General features: G+C 40.4%; 1 protein-coding gene across 1 annotated transcript in view; it reads left to right on the forward strand.

Moving 5' to 3' along the window:
• ZNF217 (zinc finger protein 217) overlaps window positions 1–21,078 on the forward strand; it is a 122,373-nt gene that overhangs the window by 15,712 nt on the left and 85,583 nt on the right. Inside the window, exon 2 of the mRNA XM_035548557.2 lies at window positions 10,169–10,247. The gene's annotated coding sequence lies outside the window, so the exon portion shown is untranslated. The remainder of the gene's footprint in view (window positions 1–10,168; window positions 10,248–21,078) is intronic.

Below are 21,078 nucleotides of genomic sequence, written 5' to 3' on the forward strand. Positions count from 1 at the left end.
CCCACAGTTCTGTTGTTGAGCTTTGCTGATAGATTCAGAAGTGCTTAGAAAAGGTCAATGGGCTTCTGATAACCCTAATAATTCAGGCTGAGGGCTTCAGATATGTGGTATGAATTGAGGAGATGGTTTTTTCCTTCTCTAAGATGTTGATGCAAAATCTTAGATCTAATCATTCCCAAAACTTTGAAGAGCACAACTCCCTGAATCTGAATTGACTCATTCTAGTATCCCACAATCTGCTCACCTTGCACACGTCTGCTTGAAGCTATAAACACTTGATGACAGCTCGTTGATGCTCCAGTATGAAGTCCTGTAGAGATTGGTCCATGCAAGCTGAATGCACAGGCCCTATGACCAGTTATAGTGACCTCAGGTTGCCCAGCGTCTGGGGAAACGGATTCCTATTCCTGGCTGTGCTGCTGATTTTTGCTTTCTGTTTGGTATCTGGATTTGGGATCTGGGTTTTCTCTATAAGTCATTTAACTGGACTGTGAAAGAGTTGGGATATCTTAAGACTCTGTTCAAGTTCAGGGCTTATAGGAGCTCTTGTAGTGTAAGCTGTAAATTAAACTGTGGATTTCTAAACGCAAGCCCTGACCTGTTAGTGCTACACAAGGCATTTCAAAGTGGTACACCAAGGAAATAATGTATCCTGCTGTCTTCCATGTACTCAGTGGTGGCTACTCAGCACTAGTGGCCCAGCAGCTGCTGCTTTTTCCTCTGCCCTGCCAGAGATTTTGGGAAAGAAGCATGCTTATTTCTGCTTAGTCATGTGAAGCAGCATAGTGCCCTGTGCTTCTGCTCCAATGTGGTTATGGCCTTCAGGAAAAAATAACTAAGTAAGCTACACTTGGGAACTTCTTGATGAGGCGGCTGAAAAAGGCATTTCTAGCACAGCTGGTTGCTAAAGAATTTATTGCGTGTCATGGCATCGTGCTCAGAAGGCTGATAGCAGGTTCCCCAACTTGTAAGTCTTTGGTTTTGCTTGTATGTGAACTATTGAGGACAGGAGGAAAGCATCTGACAGACATGCTCACTCATAGCTAAGGCAAAAATTGCACCATTTCCATGTGACATTTCAATTTGGACATATCAGCAAATAATGTCAGAGACAAACGCTGTGCCTCATTCTTATTTTTATTTTGTAAGCCTTTCACTTCCTCTTTTGCTTGTCTCCTTGGGCTTGTTTGTTCTAAGACTGTTTTCTTACTGTGTATTTCACATCCTTTTAATTGTAAATGGAAAGCCAAATTCTACAGGTGGATGAACTGATTCTGAAGCAGTGACAAAGATGCTACAGAATTAGCTGTTACAGTAGAAGTCTCTTGTTATTTTTAATAGCAAATACTTGTTTACTTTAACTTCAGCCATATCACCGTTGCCAGTGTGCGTTGGGTGTATAAGCTCCTCACAAATGAGGAACACGCTGTTATAGGTCATGCACCAAAAAGACAGTCCTTTTCCTTGTTTCTTTTGCATCTGCTCATCTGACCGTAAACGTGAGTGCTCTGCACAGCATATGTGATGGCAGGGGTGTAAAAAAGGCAAACAAGGAACAAGAACAAATCCTTCGTTTCAGATTTGAGCTTCCGAAAAACAACCCTTGTTTTATATTTTCACCTATTTCCTTGTCTCTGTTTCTCTCTCACTTCGCATCTCCATGTCTTATTTCTGCCCTCTTTGGGTATCTCTTTCCGGCACTAACCTCTCCGGTGACTTTGTCCCACACCACCGTGCCTCCCGCACCGGGGCTGAGTGTGCAGTCCGGATTTGTCACCCAGGTTTGGCAAGTCTCGTGTTGTTGCTCCTCTGGGTAACCAAGGCTCGTGGTGTTGGTAATGCACACTTTCTTTAGATACCACGTGAGCCAAAATATGGAGTTTTGCGTAAGGGGTGGGTGTCGCACTCTGTGTCACTGTCACCTGTATTTACATTTCTGGTACAGTGTGTCCACATGACTGTTCTGTCTCAGAGGGCCCGACAGTGTCTTTTGTCCTGGGTGTTTTGAACTATTGCTTTCTGATTCTTCAATATACGTGGCATAAAACTGGCTTTACACTGGTATTCCTGTTTACCCTTCTTATTTCCATTTTCTTAAAGAAGTAAGGAAGGGACTGCCTGAGAGGTCTGGCTCAGGAATGTGCAGTAGGTGTCTAAGCAGAAATTTGATATGAAAGGCAGAAAGAGAAATGCCCTGTGAAGAGTGAGGAGCAGGAGAAAGGTATCCCATTTAGCTGGCCATACCTGGTAGAAAGTATCTTGAAGAAAATCTTCGCCCCAGACTGACCACTGTATGCCTGATTGACTTGCATAAGGAGGGTTGAAGAGCTGCTTGCTCCAGGATTGCAGGTGGACAGTTTCTACCCAAAGTAGCTATTGTGAGCAAAGGAGGGGATGACAGGGATGTGTGTGTGTGTAGGAGTCACTCTCATGGGGTCATAGGGCTTTAGGATAATTCAGACTGTAAGGGACCTGTGGAGGTCATCTAGTCTAACCTCCTGCTGTCATGCAAGTTCCCCTGTGTTTCCATTATTGTCTTAATTAATGAATAAATTGGAAGGAGTTTATATATGTACACTTGATTTATGTGCCAGAGAACTCTTGGACAGGCTTTTTTCAGACTTCCAGAGACCAAAAGAAATACTATTTGGCTGCTGGAAACAGATAGCTATTTAAACATTAGCATGGCTTGGAGGTCAGACAGCCCAGCAAACCAGAACTCAATGACCCACTGGAGAACAACTCTGGAAGTTCAGAGGTGAGGTTTTGTTCCTGCTATTAGTTATTCAGATTTGCAACTACAATTCAATTATAAAATCAAAATAGTTGATATAAATATGTTGTGCCGTCACACACATGCTGTCAAATTGTGACCTGTTCTGTTGCAAGTCCAAGCTGGGTTTCCCAGAGGGAGCACAGGCAGGGTGCTGTGGCTCTCCTCTTGGCCTTACTGGTAACATCGCAGCATACCCAATCTAATGATAAGGCTTTCCTCTTCTGTGCACAGATATATGTTGTTGCCACTTCCCTTGTGCTGGCAATGACACTTGTTTCTGTTTCACAGAGCTGAGTGTCAGACAAGAATTGTTTGTATTTGGCTGGGTTAGCTCCCTGCACCAAACTGCTGTGGTCAGAGAGGTGTAAGGCTGGCACAGCGGAGGGGAAGGGACCTTACAGAGGGATGAGCCATTGGATTGGGTTAGCTGTAATGTCAGACTGCAGTCTTTGTTGATTTTTGAGTTTAATGTGAGAGACCCTCCTCGGAAAACTAAATTTGTATTGTTTGGCTGCTTGGCACTCCACCAATAATGCAGATTGTCTTTTATTGGACATTACAGAATTTAGCTGTACTTGATTAGAGCATTAGCTTGATTTCTTTGACTAATGCTGGCAGTTCTCACATGTTTTTCTCTGCCAGCTCAGCCAGCAGAAGCATGACACCCTGAACGTCTGCATTTATTCTTCCTCAGTAGCAGTATTCAAAGAAAAAAAAAATCTTTGAAGCAACGTTCTCTTGCCTGATCTCATTCATTGACTTCTGAGGACCAAAATCTGTATCTCACACCTTCTCAATGTCTCATCTTCCTGTGCTGGAAGGAGGCAGAGTAAATCCATGAACAGGATTTACTGACAGGCCTGAGTTTCAAGACCAGCCTGGCATATGAGTGTGTGTGCGGTATGTGCTAACGGAGAACCAAGCTAATACTCTGTCATGTGTGTACACTGGCCAGGCATCCCTGGACTGCCTTCTGGTACACAACAGAGATCTGCTCTTAGAGACTCCACAACCGATATTGTAATTTAAAACAGCATATAACCTGCCTAAATACTTACTGGTGAAATACAATGAAGGAGCAATTGTTGGCTCCCACTATGTACATGCCCCTGCATAGAGCAGAGGTCAGAAGTAGGAGAGAGTCAAGCTTATGGTTTTGATTTCATATTAAAATGTTTTATTATGGCTTCATTTCATGTCCAGGGATCTACAGTTGAATCACACATCATTCAGCCTCTTAATTTCCTGTAATAAAAATATAAGTGCTCAGATAAAGAAGTTCAAAGACCTTTTCCTGAAAACCATGGGGGTTAGGGAGAGAAAAATCTTCTCCACACTTCTTCCAGCTCTTAAACAGGTCTATAGTGTTAGATTATTTGTTTGCATGGTGTCCTTCATTGTCACCATCTTCCGATCAGCGGCTTTTGAAGTCTGTACTTTAATATATTTAGTAACTTGACAAACTCCATTTGCTGAGCTGGCTGGAAGAGGCACACATTGCTGCGTTATCCACGTTTGGCAGCAGTGGTGCTGCTTGCCTTTGCAGTCGCGTGGTGGGAGTCAGTGTAGGCAACCTGGGAGCTCCCTGACCCAGTTGCACCACACATCTGCAGCCTGCAGGGAATGCGTTCTGCAGTCCCTGCCCCGGTCAGACACGTGGGCACTAGGCATTGCCCACCAGGAAAGTGAGAGCTTTATCCTAAACTTGAATGGCTGCAGAAATGAGGCACTGATAAGTGCTTTGGACAGCCTCATGCTATTATGTTTGTCTGTTTACCTTAAATTCCCATTTGCATAACTGATTCTTCCAAAGAAGCAAGTTCTCTACTTCTGTTGAAATCAGAGATGCATGTGACTTTAGAAAGGACAGACAGTGCCTGACTGCGTTTGCTCTAAGGAGCTTGCTTTCTCCTGCACGGGGATGTGTTTGCCATGCCACCATTCGGCACAGAGGCATACTGTGATTACTGAAGGCATCGAGAAGCCATTGGAGCCCTTCAGTGGATTAGTCTTATTTAGAACAGTCAGTCGTAAGGTTACTTTAACAGAAATTATAAATAAATTACTAGAAGTCCTTATTTCTACAGCATTTTCTGCCTGCGTTCTCCAAATCCCACAGAGACCCCCATGAAATACCAGCACAGTGACAAGGGCGCAGCAGCAAGCACAAAGTACGAATAAAGAGAATGCTAAAGCTGGGCTGCATAACCTTGCTTGATGTGCGGTCTCCTCTGATATCACAAACTTTTTCTATTAGGAAAAAGAAGCCAGAAGCCTTTGCCTACCAAAAAAGAATCTTTGATCTAAGTCTTTTATGTTTCTCTCCCAACCCCCCTTGCTAAAAGGAGCCATGCCAGCATTATAGAAATAGCATCTGTAAAACAATTTGCAAGCTGGCGTTGAATACATCTTGCTTTTCAAAAAGCAAATCGTTCACATAATGTCATGTGGTGATTTTTGTGATGTTGCATTTTTAATGGCCTATGTGTAGAAGATAGATGTCAAAGACATCAACCCTACAAACAACTGTAAATATTTGCCTTGAGAAAGCATGTGGCATATCCTGTAATTCTTGGCTCAGCCACTTAATCTGGAGGCAGCTTAATTAGTTGTTAGTGGGCTAAAACAAAGAAAATCTTTTAAAAATAAATTAAATAAACATCATGGGGTCTGATTTTTATGAAGAGCTGTAGTCCACAGCAACTTTTATAGAACCTAAGGGTGCTCATCACCTTGAAAACTGGGTCCTACACTCACAGGTTGGAAGTTGAAATTTTAGCTAAATTCTTGGCATTACATAAAATCACCAAGTTAAGAGCTTTCAGAAATGACTGGCAATGGACAATCTCCTAATTCCATATTTGTTTTCCTGAATATGTAATTCCATAAATACTGAGTATCTTCGGCTTCTGCTATTTTCAGTCTTAAGGAGAAAAAAATGTTTTAGAAGACCTAGGCAAGTTGATGGGGAACTCCAGAAAACAGTTACCTTTTGTGAAAAACTATTCTCTCCTGATATTTGCTTTAATTGTAACAACCTCTTTAAATATAACTAGTGAGAGTGAATATGCTAAAAATTCCATTGGCATATGGAATTTTTATTTTCCTACAGAAAAGATCTGTTTTTTCTAGTGAGCTCTACAAGTGTGAAAAAAGACCTGAGTATTATTGAGGACAGTTTAATGGGATCTGTATTCAGCATCCAGTGAGGATTTCAATTTCTTTTTAAAAATATTAGACCGTATAAGGAGTGCAATAGAAAATAAAATATAAAATGTTAATGGTGTGATGTCATCTGGAATACTGTGTTCAGTCTTATTTCAGCAAGAAGTACTTCATAAATAAAGGTGGCTAAGAGATGAGTGACATGTTTAAAATGGCTAAAGGAAATACTTTTTGCAGCACAGCACAAATATTCCATGGAACTCATTATCACAAGATGTTATTGAAGCCAAAAAGAGTTAGATGTGTATCAGTAATAGCCATAGGTACCTTAGATGGGGCAAGAAAAGAAACTATAGCTTCTCAAGCTCCAAGGCATAAGACACTATTAACAGATGTAGGTTAGAAAACAAATCTGCTATGGGTGGGATCTTCTAATACAAGGGCCTGGAATATCCCAAACATTAGTTTGACCGGTATTAGGAAGATGCTTATCTAGTGAGGTCTTTTTCAGTATGGTGATTTCTGGACCTATATAAAGTCAGAATTTCTTCAGAAAAATAACACAGTGAATTTATTATATACCTTAAGCAATTCTATTTCTATTTAGCAGCATAATTTTCCTAGTCAGGAGCCAAAGAGGACTACAGCAAGGCAGTTATAGATTCATTTGCTATTCTTTACTTAACCAAGAGGGGTTCAGGTTTTCACTGGTGATTTACTGTGATATTTACACAGAACAAGCCACTTCTGAACACGTGGGTTTTGTGGTGGCTTTTTGTTTCTCTTTTGAAAACAGAGACCATCACATTAAACCCTAATTTAAGAATTTTCACTAGCAGCCTTGCCTGTGCTGTTAACAAACTGTAGATGCAAATATTGTTCCCACTCCATGGCTCCTGAGGAGAGTGTTTCATTGATATGTTAATATCTTCTTTTCTCTTGTTTCCATGATCTAAGATCTAAACAGCCACCGTATTAGATACAGTACTTTCAAGAAACAAAAGTAACATATCATTCTTAGTTAGAGACTAAACTTTTTCTATAAGTGTTCTCTGTAGGGACAGTTGGCTAAGAAACATTTTAATGCATGGGAGTTTTCAGACAATAACAAATAACACATTTTTATGCTAAGTAATACACTGTTTACAGCCATGATGTATGTATTGCTTTGTCTGTTGCCATTCTTGCTAATATTACAATTAAAGTAGATGTAATATAAATCAAGGAATACATGTTAATTTTTACTAGAAGTCTCATAAATGTGAAGCGTTGAGATGTGAAGAATTCAGCATTCAGAAAATAAGGTTCTTGTATCTGAAGAGATTTGGGTGTTATATTGCAACAAGAAATAGGGTGGATAAGTAACAAAAAGTCATGTGGCCTGAGAGGGATTAAGCATTTAGATGGAATTCAGGAGATTCTGCGCTGTTCAGAATGCAAAACTGCATTGGAATATACCAACTAAAAATTAATTAGAAATATAGGCTACTCCATTGGGTTTTTAATCAGAGTTAAGTAGTGCATATATTGTTTTGTGATAGTGAATTATCTTGTGATCTCAAAAGCAAATAATGGAATCCACGCCTCAATGTTTCTACCTCAGACATGTAGACGTTGGTATCTTCCTTGATAAATTTGCTTTATTAACAAACTCTGCCTATCACCTTTTGAGGAACTGGCCTCTGCTGCCTGTGGTCAAAGCAGCTGACATAAAATAAAAATGCTGAAATTCAGTAGAGCTTTGGCTAAACAAGGACTCCCACCTTTCATGCATGCTGCTGAGCAATGAGTCGTATCAATGGGAATTGTGAAATTTCCCTTCTGTAGGCAGATGCAGTAGATGACAACACTTTTCAAATTTTCCCAGTGAAAATACCCCAAAATATTTTAGATAGTAGGAAGTGATTCTTAGTCAGAAATCTTGCCCAGACACCAAACAGTTTTTAACAAACAAATTATAATACTACCCATTGACACACACCCTAAACATTTTTACTGTAAGTCATCGCTAGAGGGGTTTTTGTGTGAGTTTGCGTGCAAGTACTCCAAGTGAGTCATTAAGATGACGGTTTAAAAGAAAAAGGTGCTGAATCTCTGAATGCTTTCACACAATGAAAATGTGCCTGAATTCTGTATGAATCGAGTCCACGAGCACTGCACCTATTTAAACCTCTACTAGAGCCAAACAAGTGGAGCAATCAATATAAAAGAATTTTAAACTATGTGGAGTAAGTGATTCTCATCACGTGCTCTTTCTTGAAACTGGAATGAGAAATTTCTGCCTTAGATGTGGTTCTGCTCGGTCAATATGGTTCTGCTCGGTCAATATGGTTCTGCTCAGTCAATAAATAGGTGTAATTTAATGGATAAAATTATCACCGTGAGAGCCTCATGTGGTGGTTGTATGAGCGTTTCTGTACTCATCTAAGCACACAAACACAGTTTTATATCATTGCTAATTTGGTGACTCAACAAAAGGCATATTTTAATTGAGTATTTAATCTGCAAGTGGAGCATCCCACTGCCTGAGTACCAGCTGAAGGGTTTTCAAAGCAGGTTGAGTATGGGTCCTTCCAGTGGGCCAGACCTAGCAGTGGTACACTTTCTTTGATTTCATCAAAGCTACAACAGAGTAACGTGTTGTTATGACTTGGACACATTTATGGATATCCTGGGTCTCTATTATGTCTTATTTATTCACAGTTTCAGTTTCTGATATCCCAGCACAGAATGTTTCCTTGCTTATCCCAAAACACAATTAACATCCTTATAACTGAGAAGAGTGTTCTCAAGAAGCAGCAAAGACTGTTTATGGAGTGGGCTTTTTTTGCTGGTGGAGGTGTTCATGAAAATATACAATCCAAGGGATTACTATTTTACAATGAGTGCCAAAAATTCTCCATGTCCATTCACTGAACTCCAGGATTCACAAATAAGAGTTCTGCACTGAGGCCCTTAACTTCTTGATCCCACACCAACACACATTGTATGTGCACAGCAAATATTTAGCTTATGCAATTCAGGTATGCAAAAACCTGCGAGCACTTCAGCGCATGAATACTGCGCGGGGGGGGGGGGGGGGGTGAGGGGAAGAAGAGGTCAGATCTGTGCGTGCCAATAGTATTACAAAGCACAACTGACCAAAAATATTCCGATGCCTGTGCTGGGCTTCTGTGTACCTGTGTTTACATGCAGTTATGTTCAAAAAGAAAGCAGCAGGAGTTACAGTTCCTTTTCTTTTTTTTTTTTGTGGTGTACATGTCAGCAACTTCCATTTCATGGCTCCCACATGTGTCATTTTCTAAAGTTAACAGAGAATTGCACCTAACATTCTGATGACCAAAGTCTGAAGTTTCCGCAGAAAGTTAAAGCCACTAAGGCACATTTTAGTCTTCTGGTAAAATATGCCTTCTCAGGGTTTTTTGTTAATATATATATACATATTATATAAGAATCTGTTTGTAAGAAGGGCATAATGACCCTGAAACATCTTTAAGCAGGATTATGCTCCTGCAACAAACTGTCAAAATGGTTTATAGAAATATAAATATAGAAATAAGTGGTCCTCCAGGTATTGCCCCAACTCCACTGATTGTTCCTGAGGACCAGAGGCTAGCACGGGGATACGGTTATGTGCAGATCTGTGCAAGAATAATACAATCCATACTGACGTGACTTCCCTAGTGACCGTACACCTGGAAAGAGAGAATATTCACATCCTTGGGCAACTGCTGCTTCTGCTGCTTCTGCGGTAGCACAGCGTCATTGAGTGAAGTTCTGTACTTTCAAAAGCCCGCAGCTGTGCCTCTCCCAGTTCCTGTGTCTGTCGGGGATCTCTGCTGGGTGGACCTACTTTCTTATCTGCTTTAAGCGTGACCCTATCCATGTCAATAATACCGTAAAACAAATTCACTCTCTTTATGCTCTTGCCGTGATTGTCCCCTGACCTTGTTACAGTGCATGGAAAACTGTGGATAAGGACCTAGCTGTGTCCATATAGTAAGCTTAAATTGTCTAAAGCTGTACCTCCTCTGGGATCTAGATCTCTTGCCCAATATCTTCCCAAATACACTGAAACAACCTGGCACCAGAATTAACTGAGGGAGTAACATAGATGGGGTATTTAATAATTGTCACATCTTATGGATCTAGCAACAAGTTAGAAAAGCATTACTGTCTCAAACTGCTCTTGAGCTATCCTTGACAGATGCTATCTTCTCTCCTCAGCTCCCCCTCGGTTAAAATCAGCACCATTGGCTCCAGTGCCATCGTCAGCACATAACCTCCAGTGTGTGGCAGAGACCAGGTGAGTAGCAGCACACACCAGCCTTTTGGCTGGCACAGCTTGGTGGGGTCTGGCGCGAGGTCTGACAGCTGGAAGCTTCATGGCTGCCCAAATCCTACAGCCAGCTGCGTGGCACCTGGGGGAGGGCGTCCCAATGAACCCGAGTCCACATTCATGTTAATGTGCTCCTGGGCAGTTATGCTGCTATAGCCCTCTGGCTAGATGCACTCTGAAATCCACCTGCTCCTTCAAATCTTTGAAAGATATTATTACTTTGAAAAAGATAGGGACTTGCTCTGCAATTCTGGACTTGCTTGGAGTCAGCTGTTAGGACAAGTGCATGAAGTTGTTATAGCAGGGAGCCGGGACTCATACAAGCCGAGAATATTAATGTCTACCTCCTAACCTTCTTTTGTTTTGACTTGTGAATTTTTATCATGTTTTTCTAAGTTCTTATAAATAGATGCCAAGCCTAAGTTTTACTGTTCTTTTTAAAAATCACATTCTCTTAAATTTAAAATGTTATTGTGAAATAATTGGATTTCTGAGTTAATTGCCAGAGGTTTTAGGTTTGCTTTACATTTATCTTCCTGAGGAATGGCGTTTATCAACTTCTTGTGAGCTGTCATCGTCTTATAGGATCTGCTAAATACACAATGTTCAGGCTGCTGTTTCAGCAGAGTGCTAAAGGCTTGTCCATTGTAATTAACACATTCATTGAAAACATTTAAACATCAGCGTTTGAAACCTTTAATACACTGAATGGTCCCAGTACCCAGCAGGGACAGTCCGGAAAAGAGGTTCACATGAAAAGAAGCAAAACAATAAAAAATAATTAAAAAATAATTTAAAAAAAAGCTAAAAAGCAACTCCTCTTTCTTCAAGAAAATAGGACAGAGGCACTTCCTTAATTGTTTTCTTGTTTATTTATTTACTTCATACAATTTCCTTGAGGGGAAAAGGCTGTTAGGAATGAATTCTTATTCAAACCTCCCAATCAAACATGTGCACTTCATCATCTGCCCATGGTTAGGTCCGATGTGATAGGAAGAACCCTCAGGACAAAGGAACAAAAAAAAAAAAAAAAAAAAAAAAAGGCATTTGGAGAATCATTAAACCACAGTCGAGCCTAATTGCGTCTCTTATTGGTTCAGAAAATATCCAACATATTTAACTTCATCAGACAGCTGGTATGTGGAACCAGTAACTGTTCTTCAAGAGGTTTTATTTTTATTACACCTGAGAATTAATATTTTAAAGCCTCTGGAGTAAATTTATCTCTCAGAAACAGTAAAATAAATCTGTAGTGACTTCATTGCAAACTCCTCTAGTTTAAGATTGTGGTTTTCCCATTCCAATTGAGGACTTTGTGTTTGGCTAATAAATAATAGTGGAATGACATTTGGCCTTAAATATGTATTTAAATGAGTCACCTTGAATGAACTAGACTGCTCTTGCTTACAAGGAAGGAACATTTAAGGAGATGTTTTTCAGCGTGGCTTGGGCAAGGCTTCCTTGTCAGAACTGTAATTTATGGGTGCAAATTTCACTAGTTTGAACCTTACATTATCTGATCTGTAGGTACGTTCGTCCAGGGGAGAAAGTGACTATTCAGATTTTTGCTTACACAGAAAAGTGGTCTAAAAGAAAGCAATAGGAAAACAGGCACTGTAGGGAGAAGTGCCGAGAGTTTGTGTTTAAAATCCTCCTTTTCTGGCTAGAGATGCTTATGAAATGGGAGATCTTCATAAAATGGAGATTTCCACATGCGTACACATCAACAAACCATCATTGCCCAACCCCAGCTTTCTCTGTTATAGTGGATAAGGCTACTCTGGCCTTTCAGAAAGACTAAACCTCTTTCCACAAATCTGGCTATCTGTCTGGGTCCAAGGTACCTCTCCAGAATTTCTTAAATGTTATTTAATAACTTAAAGATGTTATTAAAGATGTCAGATGGAATCCAGGTTTTCATGTTGAAACAGAGTGTACTTTTTAATAGTTCATTCTTGGTCCTTTTGATAATGATGACAAAGTACAGGTTTGATGAATGGTCAGAACCTTACATGCATAATAAGAGACAGAAGTTTATTTTTCATTCTGTATTTATAATTGTCAAAAGTAAGAGTTGTCAGATGTTTTAGAGGTTTTTTTTTTTTTTTTTTACATCACCTTGCTTAACCAGAAGGGATCACAGCTGGGATATTTTTGTGCTGTCACTGCATTAGCAACAGCCACCATTTCACAGCAATCCTAGTGTTAAAACCAAATGGTGGCACAAAGAACTCTGCTCATCATTCATTCCCCAGCTGTCTTTTTGCCTTTGCCACCCTCCTCGTTCTCCTCCTCCAGTAAAACCTTTCACTTACAGAAATTCAAAAAAGGGCTTAATCCCCCTGTCCCTGCAACATCAGCCCCACAGGTTAATGCACACTTCAATAGTTAAAATCAAAGAAATGGGCCTTCTTACAATGGGACCTTTAAAAAAAAAAATCCTATACATCTATTTACAAGCCACCTAATCTCAAAAATCCTTATTACCTATCGTGTTACTTTAAATCATGGACATAAACGAAAAGGAGTCTTGGCATTCAATTATCCTTCTTGCTTTAACAAGGTGTGTATAATAAATGAGCAGTTCTTAATTGACTTCAATGCAATTTGACACTACTGGAGTAGGAGGAAGGGGAGCCAGAAAGAAAGAAGACATGCAGCGTAAAAAATGTTAGAGAAAGCACTTATTTATAACACAACATTATGACATGAAATTAAATAACCACTACCCTGAAACAATATTTAGTGTAAAAATATTTACAAGCAATGTTTTGGAAGCAATTATGTTTTACAGGTTTTTGTGTTGTCACAGATAGCATTGTATCATTGGACAAAAGGCAAAATTCTAAAGATTTGAACAGTCATTACTAAAGGAGTGTGTTTAAAAGTGCAATTACTTATTTTATAGGTTTCTTTCTTTCTGTCTTTAAATTAGGCTTTTTAAAAACAGATAATGCAATAATAAAATCCCTGCTCATAAATATTTAATCTGGGCAATGAACAATGCTGAAATATATTCAGCCTGTACCTCTGAATTTAGATTAATTTAACCCATTTCTATAAGATACTCACAAGATACTGGTCAGGTCTTCAGAAGAAAAAGTCATTTATCAGTAAAGTCATGCTGGAACAGGTTATGACATTTTTTGGTGGCATTTCTGATGTAAACATACGCCTTCGGGCTGTGGCTATATGGTGGCTTTAATCTGGCATAAATCCTCCATGTGTCTGCATTCATTCTCAGCCAGATCAGGTCCCTGCTCCGGCAACTGTGCACTCACAAGAAAGGGAGATGAGAGGAAGTTGGTACCACTGTTCCCAGTGGCAGAGCAGTCCCTGGACAGCTTTGCTGGATGAAGGAACTGCAGCAGTGTGCTAGTGCAAGCATGGCTGCATGCATGTGCTTTTGTTTGCAGAAAGAGGGGTTTGCAAAGGCTTTGTAAACCGTGGCTGAGGTGAAGCAAGGTTTGAAGGTAATACACCCTCAAAAGAAAAATCCTCCAGCAGTGAAGCAGTTTTACAGGCAAAAAAAATGTGCTTTTGTTGATTTTATATTTATGTTCGTTTGGTTTATTTGCTTCAAAAAGGAAGCTGACAGATGCTGTACCAGAAAAATCAGGGAATGAGTGCTGTCCCTGTCCCCATCACACACCCTCTGAGGGTCCTTTCCTGAGAAGCAGGACCCAGCTCAAGTTATAGCACTGTCATAGTTATAGAGCTCAAGCTTCCTCAACTCCACTCCAGTGATTTATGTGTTAAACCATACTACTTCCTACTAGCTGGGAAAAGCAGCGTGCAAGGGGGGGCGAGGGGGGGATGTTCAGTAAAAGCTGTTTTCCGTGCTGGAATAGTAAGTATCACTGAGCCAAAAACTCCCAGGAGAAGTAGTTTGTCTGCATTGATCTGTTTGAAAAAAAAATGGTTTTGCTAAATGGTGTTACCATAGGTATTTTCGAAACTAGTGTCGTTTTTGGTTAGAGCAGGCAGTTTCACCATTCTCCTCCACCCGCAACTAATTTTCTAGCATTGCAGCTTCAAATATATCTTTCTGCCTCTGCCCTCAGCAGAGCTGGGACAGGAGCCAGAGCGCAGTAATTCTTATCAAAAGATCACTTTAAAACTTTAACCACAGGAGTAAGGTGTTACAGATTCTTAGATCTAATAAAGAATGTACTTTTATCCCCTAACTTGAGCAAAACCAGGCTTGTCACTGCTCAGGAAAAATGAAATGCCATGAGAGCAGAGCGGCATTGCTTGCAGGATGCATAATAGGCTCTGTCAGCTCTTTCAATCATTTAGGTATGATTTGCATCAACGTTTACAGCTGCTGACTATTTACAGTTACACAGCTATTATGTCTTCCATCAGCTGCTAAATGAACAGGTGTTTACCATTGTACAGGCTGGAAGAGAAATGATAGATGTAAAACAACAACCCTCCGATAGGAAAGCTGTTCCCTGAAGGAAGCAGCAGAGTGCTGAGAATGGATATAAATTTAGCTAAGTTGCCTAACAACCCCTAATTTTAATACTGACTCTTTTTTTTTTTTTTTCTGGTGCTGGTAGGGAAGAGAGGGGGGTGACAGAAAAGGAAAGCAATTCCAGTTGTGGACAAATGTGCTGTGCTGGCTGTGGCTGAGCTGGTGGGACATTGCTGCTCCTCCTTGCCGGATGGCTACTTGCTGTCCTCTGGCCGTGTAACAGCATGTATGGTCACTCCTCAACTGCTTTAGTCGTGCTCTTTACTTACGTGGGGTGAGTGTGGCAGATCGAGGTTAGGGAATAGCTGTAGGTGCAGTTATGTGTGTGCCTGCTGTCTTTTGAAGACCCCAAACGCCCTGCTGAGCTCAGGCATCGCACCAGGCACCACCACCACATGCTTTATGGTTCTTGCTCTGTTAATCCTTTGGGAGGACAGCTAGGGGAGAAGGCAGCTTGGCCCTAAACAGATGGGTCCTCTTATACTGCCCTTTAGGGTGCTCCATTGATCCCCCATTTTGAGTAATTCCACATGGACACATTCAGTGTTGTCCCTTGGGATTGCACTGGCTCTGTAGGGCTGCTGGTTGGCTGCAGTGGAGTCAATGACTGTGCTAGAACTAGCTGTAACTTCCCAATTAATAATAGATGCATTTATATTAATTAATCTGTGCAGTCATGATCAGGAGGTTTGGAGCTAGACACTGTAAAAAGACAAAAGGAAAAGCTAAGTGCTTTCCCCCAGAAACCCTGTTGGCCAGCCCTAGGAGATATGCCAGGACTAAAAGTCATGTGGGCTTGCCTACATGGACAATTTGTCTCGTTTACTGAATTACTCTTACACAACTGTACTTGCTTGGCTGTCTGTTTTCCAAAATGAATAGTCATCAATGAAGTTACATTAATATAACTGGAGTGGTTCAAATTCACTGCTTGGGCTGTACCGAGAATGTCAGAACCATATAAATAAGACTTTATGATTTGTTTTCAGAAGAGCTAACGAAAATGGTATGAGGGCACAGTTAACATTTCTGGGGGAAATTTATGTAATAAAAATCCAGTCTGCTGGTTACTAAGCCAGAAGTCTTTGGTGTAGACAAAGATTTTATTATAGCTGGTTTTAGTTCAAAAGAGGTTTTGAATCCATTTTTGTGTCAGTTCTGTGGTAAAACTGTAATCTGTCTTATCAACTCTGTCCCTCCAAAGACATACGTTAAGCCATTTCTATTTCCTTAAGCACTTTAAACATGTGCTTAACTTTAAGCACATGGTTCACTGGGTTTTATTAAATAAAAATAAAATAAAAAAAAAAATTGGCATACTCTTCCTATTCCAGTTCCCAGTGCAAGCACTGATGACAATCTAATAGCAATATAGAGCATGCTCTCAGCTTTAGGTTCAGCTCTCTGTGGGGAACATATATAGCCTTTCTATAAGTAGAAAGCTGTATTCTCGAGAGTTGTTTCTGGTGTCAAATTTTCAGGGGCCTGAGCAACAGCAGACCAGAAAACAGGAACAATTCAGGCAACAATTTTATGAAAAGATGTGATCCTATTTTGTTTCTACATCCTTCAAAGCAAGTCTAAGTTTAAATGGTTACAGTTTTACACTGGCATGTTTTACACTGGCATGCCTAAACTAAAATAACCTTCCTATTTCTTGTGCTGTTAAATGAAAGTTTTTTTTTTTTCCTTTTTTTTTTTTTATCCCCTGACAGCCAGGAGTGGCCTCTCATATTAACAACAGTTTCCTTAATTATTTTGCAAGAGCTCTGATAGTGTCATTGCCTCTCCCATGAAGCCAATGTTCTGGGTAAGGCTGGGCCCCACCTTAATTGGATCCCGCTTCTCCAGGGCATCCTGCTGCAGCGCGGGGAATGAGGAATATCCTGAATGTCCCAGCGAAATGCACAGAAAACGCCTTCATCGAGAGGCAGGAGGAGGGAGGGGTCTTGTTTTTTACAGCTGCCTAAAGATGAAACCAAAAACTGAGGGTGTCTGCCACCAGGCGAGCAGGACTTGGCAAATTTGGGTTTTCTCTGTCCCTGACCTTTTACAGATTTTTTGTTGTTGTTGTTTTTTGTTTTGTTTTGTTTTCTTAGCTTAGCAGGCTTTGTTGCTCTCTGTTAGTTTCTCTTAGGTGTATAGTGGTGACAAGCTCTGGGTTTGAAAGCTCGGCTCCTCACAGTGCTCTGTGTCTCGTGGAGGTTGGGGACACTTCTGCTTGGCTTAGGGGCTGTGCACCCCCCTGTCCCCACCCAAAGCCATGGAGAGCACCTCCTGAGTGGGCTGGGGGTCACCCATTGTGTCACCCTGGCTGGCTGCATCAGGCACTCACAGTCCCCTTCACACACTTTTGGTTTAATTTTATACTGGATTGACTTCAGTGGAGTCACACCCAAGACACACTGACGTGCTTGAGGGCTGAGTCAGGGCTGGTGTGTCAGCTTATTGACTGACGGAGTTTCAGGTGTGCAAATTAGAAAGCAAACAAACAAACAAACAACAACAAAATAAACACTCCACAAAACAGCTGAATAGAAAACATCCTTCCAAATGATCACTGATGGGTGGCGAGTCAGCTTAAGAAAATTCAGAAGAGCAATCTTTTTTTTTTTTTTTTTTCCAACAAAAACTGCAATTATGAGGTGAGAAAATAATTAGAATAAAAAGTCCCTCGGTGTAACTTTCAGGCTTCAGATATGAGACTCCAACCAGTGACATATCTGAGGTGGTATTAATTTCTTCATGCAAGTGTGTTTACAAGAATCACTTTCATGCATGTGATGAAAATCAGCATGTCAGCACTGCCTCTTTCTCTTCTCGTGTTCGTGGTGCTCATATAACCGTGTCCTCCTGCTGCAGTAACAAAAGTCATTCATCTTAGAAATATGTTTTTCCACATTTCCAAACAGCAGGCCAAGGCCTCAGAGGAAATGAGGAGCTCTTTGGGTGCTGTTTGTTTTGTTTTGTTGCTGTGTAATATCCTCAGTCTCTTTAGGCTATTATCTCAGTTTAAAGAGTTGGTGGATATCATTTGTTAGTATTCGTTATATTTTTGGGTGAGCATGCTCTTACTGCAATCAGCTTGCTTTATAATTAAATGTACTAATTAATCATCTAATAGACCTACTACCTTTTTGCCTGAAAGCAAATCAATGAGTGTGTCACAGCATTCTGCTTAAGTGCCATGTTAAAGAACTCAGTTGTGTATACTCAGGAAAATTAATAGTAACTGGCAATAAGCATAGCTGAGAAACTGAGTTATTTTATTTTCTTCTGATAACATCCTGTTAGACAGCTTTATTTCCTGCATACACTGTGTTTTGGTTGTTCCACAGAGCAGTTATGCTTAGATAAACATGTAGGACGTGTAAGCTCTATGGCTGTTTTATGGCCATTTTGTTTACATATTCTTCTAAACCAAGAGCACCCATCAGGCCTGTTGTTTGTCCATGGGCTGTAGTCCCCACCATACTTCTTCACTATGCCTCTACACTTTATATTATTGTTTGAATCATTTCTAAAGTTAGAGGTTGCACAAACAGCACGTCAGCGTGTGAATAAGGTGTCTGTCAGCCCCATTTGCTCATTTCAGGGCATATTTATGTTACTCAGCCTGAGACTCCTCAACATCTCAGCTTGGTCAGTGAAAACTCCATGCTGAAGAAACTGTGATCTGTAAAGTCTCATGTCACTGGAAAGCACACATACCATACGATTTGTCCTGTAGGTGCTATTTTCTTCACTGTCTCCTGAAGAAATCACACCACAGTAAGTTGTTTAATATTTAGAGCCCTGTATTCTCTGAACTGTGGTCCCTCTAGGACAGGACTCTTCAGTCTGTGTTAAGACTCTCATGAGGTCCCAATTCACTGCTGGATTTCCTAAGAACTACCTGGCATTGGTTGTATAGAATCATAGAATGGTTTGGGTTGGAAGGGACCTTAAAGCTCATTTAATTCCTACCCCCTGCCATTGCAGGGACACCTCCCACCAGCCCAGGCTGCCCAAAGCCCCATTCAGAATGGCCTTGAACACCTCCAGGGATGGAGAATCCACAACTTCTCTGGACAGCCTGTACCAGTTCCTCACCACCCTGTTAGTAAAGAATTTCCTCCAAAGATTTCTTCCAAAATCTTCTGATGCATCTTTTTTTTGGCTTCTTCTGATGCCAAAGGATTAGGCTTTCCCCAGAATTTCCCAGACAGTGGAATAGTAAAAATCAGAAAACCTGCATACAAGAATTAATTCATATGAATCACTGGTGGTGTGTGGGTTGGGGCCTCTGCAGTTTAGCCCCCCACTTCATCATTCAAGTAATGCATGCATCCCACACTCCTGCAACTAATCTGCTGCAGCAGGGCAGTATAAAAATGCAAATATTATGTAAAAAGGACAGATGTCTTCTACTGGCAGCTGATTTCACTCTTGCTCATTTATTTTGGGGTATGGATGCCCTGAGCACAGGAAAGGCTGGGAACCCACACTTCCTATGCAGTTGTAGTTTTAGGTCAGGGCATCATCAATGGCTTAAGATACTGCACCTGGCAAAACCCAGCTTGCTCTCTCTGATGATGGTGCCTGTTTCCTTCCATTAAATAGATGCTTTTCTGTTGAATGTTACGACTTCCACCAGTTCAGCTTGGGTCAAACAGTCATTTTAGTTTTTCCTATGCCGGGGTAGTAAATCTTCAGGAAGTACAGAAATGAGTCAACCACCTAGGCTGAGATCTTAGTCCTAGTGAAAGAAATAGGTATGTTCCTATTTATTTAAGTGAAATCAGGGTTTCTCTTCAGATTTCCAGCTCAGACCTGTTTCTTGGTACTGATTATTTGTGCCTGAGTTCCCTCCAGTCTCTTTTGTAATCATAAAATCCCTAACAAGGGTTCAGGTTGCTTCTAGGATCAATTAGTCCACTGATTTCCTTTTCTTTTTATTAGCTATAGCCCTAAATAGAAGATCTAGCTCTTTCAAAGTTTTGCTTTTACTTTGAGTACTTTTTTTTTCAGGTAATATTTTTTTGCTACTTTCCCTTTTTCTGTTGTCTATTAATACTACAGGCATTTCAAGCTCATTTTTAATATGACATGCAACTTCCTTTTCATGGTTGTCAGATCCTCCTGCTTTGCTGTAGCCAGTTAAACAGTTTCTGCTGTCTGTAAACCTACACAGTACTTGAAATATTTCATGAAAGTAAAAGGGAATAAGACTCATGATACATTGTCTATGTTGATAATGATGTTTAACCTTAGTATAAAATATCATCTAAAAGAATCTTCTCTATTATACATGTACATTTACATACACATATTTATCTGAGTTTTCACTTATATCCCTAGAGTTGCAGACAGTGAAGCCAGACACAGTGTCTGTTTACCACACTTCTGTTATGAAAGGTCATGATCTAATTTCTTAGCTTTACATCAAGACACAAGAGGAATATGTGACCCAAAATTACTCACTATTCAGTGTGAATAAGCTGATGTAGGATGTAACAGAGACCTCAGCATTGCTAAGCATTTATGGGAAGTAGTTTGTTTTCGCGCAGGACTGTTTCTTCCAAACGGGGAGGAAAGATTTAAAAAAAAAATAAAAATGTAGAGAGAGTCATGAGTGATAAAATTGTTCCTTTAATGGGTTAACTACAGTATGTGAAAACAGAGAGCTCTTTAAAACGGTTAATTCAGTCAAGCTTTATTCAATAGATAAAAGAGTTTTAACGACAGGTGCCAGCCCATCAGTCCCTTTTCAGAAGGATTGTGTGTTTCAAAGGGTAAGTCACTTGCAAATGTTTCTTTCAATAGGTGAGAAATCACTGACAAGAAGAGGTAGTCACTGTGCTCTTGCTAAATGGCACAAAGGGTAGTTAATACCAAGTTACATTTGTAGTGTGAAATTGAATTTTGTTTATTAACTATCTTTGATTTTATAATTTATCCCCCTCCCAGTTTATTTACACAGTTGGTCCATGACCAGTTTCATCGAGCACGTTTCTTTGTCCTAGCCCAGTCGTTCAGAGAACTGAAATCTCTCCGTGCAGAGACCTAAATGCAGTTTTCTGAGAAGCTGTATAACTGGCCGGGCTTGTTTAAAGTTAAGAGTTTAACTCTATTGACTTTACTGCTTTGCTGTTTGGTTGTACTTGAGTGACTTCATTAAAGAGGAGGGTAGTTACTTAATCGCACAATCCAACCTACCAGTGTCACTCGCAGTTTCCTGTTCTATTCTTATTCGGTGAGCTGAGAGTGAATCCTTTTTCACGAGATCTTTTTTCAAGATCTCTTCATGATTTCATTTGAACAAAAATCTTCTCCTTA

The sequence above is a fragment of the Cygnus atratus genome, chromosome 16 (assembly GCF_013377495.2).
Source record: "Cygnus atratus isolate AKBS03 ecotype Queensland, Australia chromosome 16, CAtr_DNAZoo_HiC_assembly, whole genome shotgun sequence".
Taxonomy (NCBI): Eukaryota; Metazoa; Chordata; class Aves; order Anseriformes; family Anatidae; genus Cygnus; species Cygnus atratus.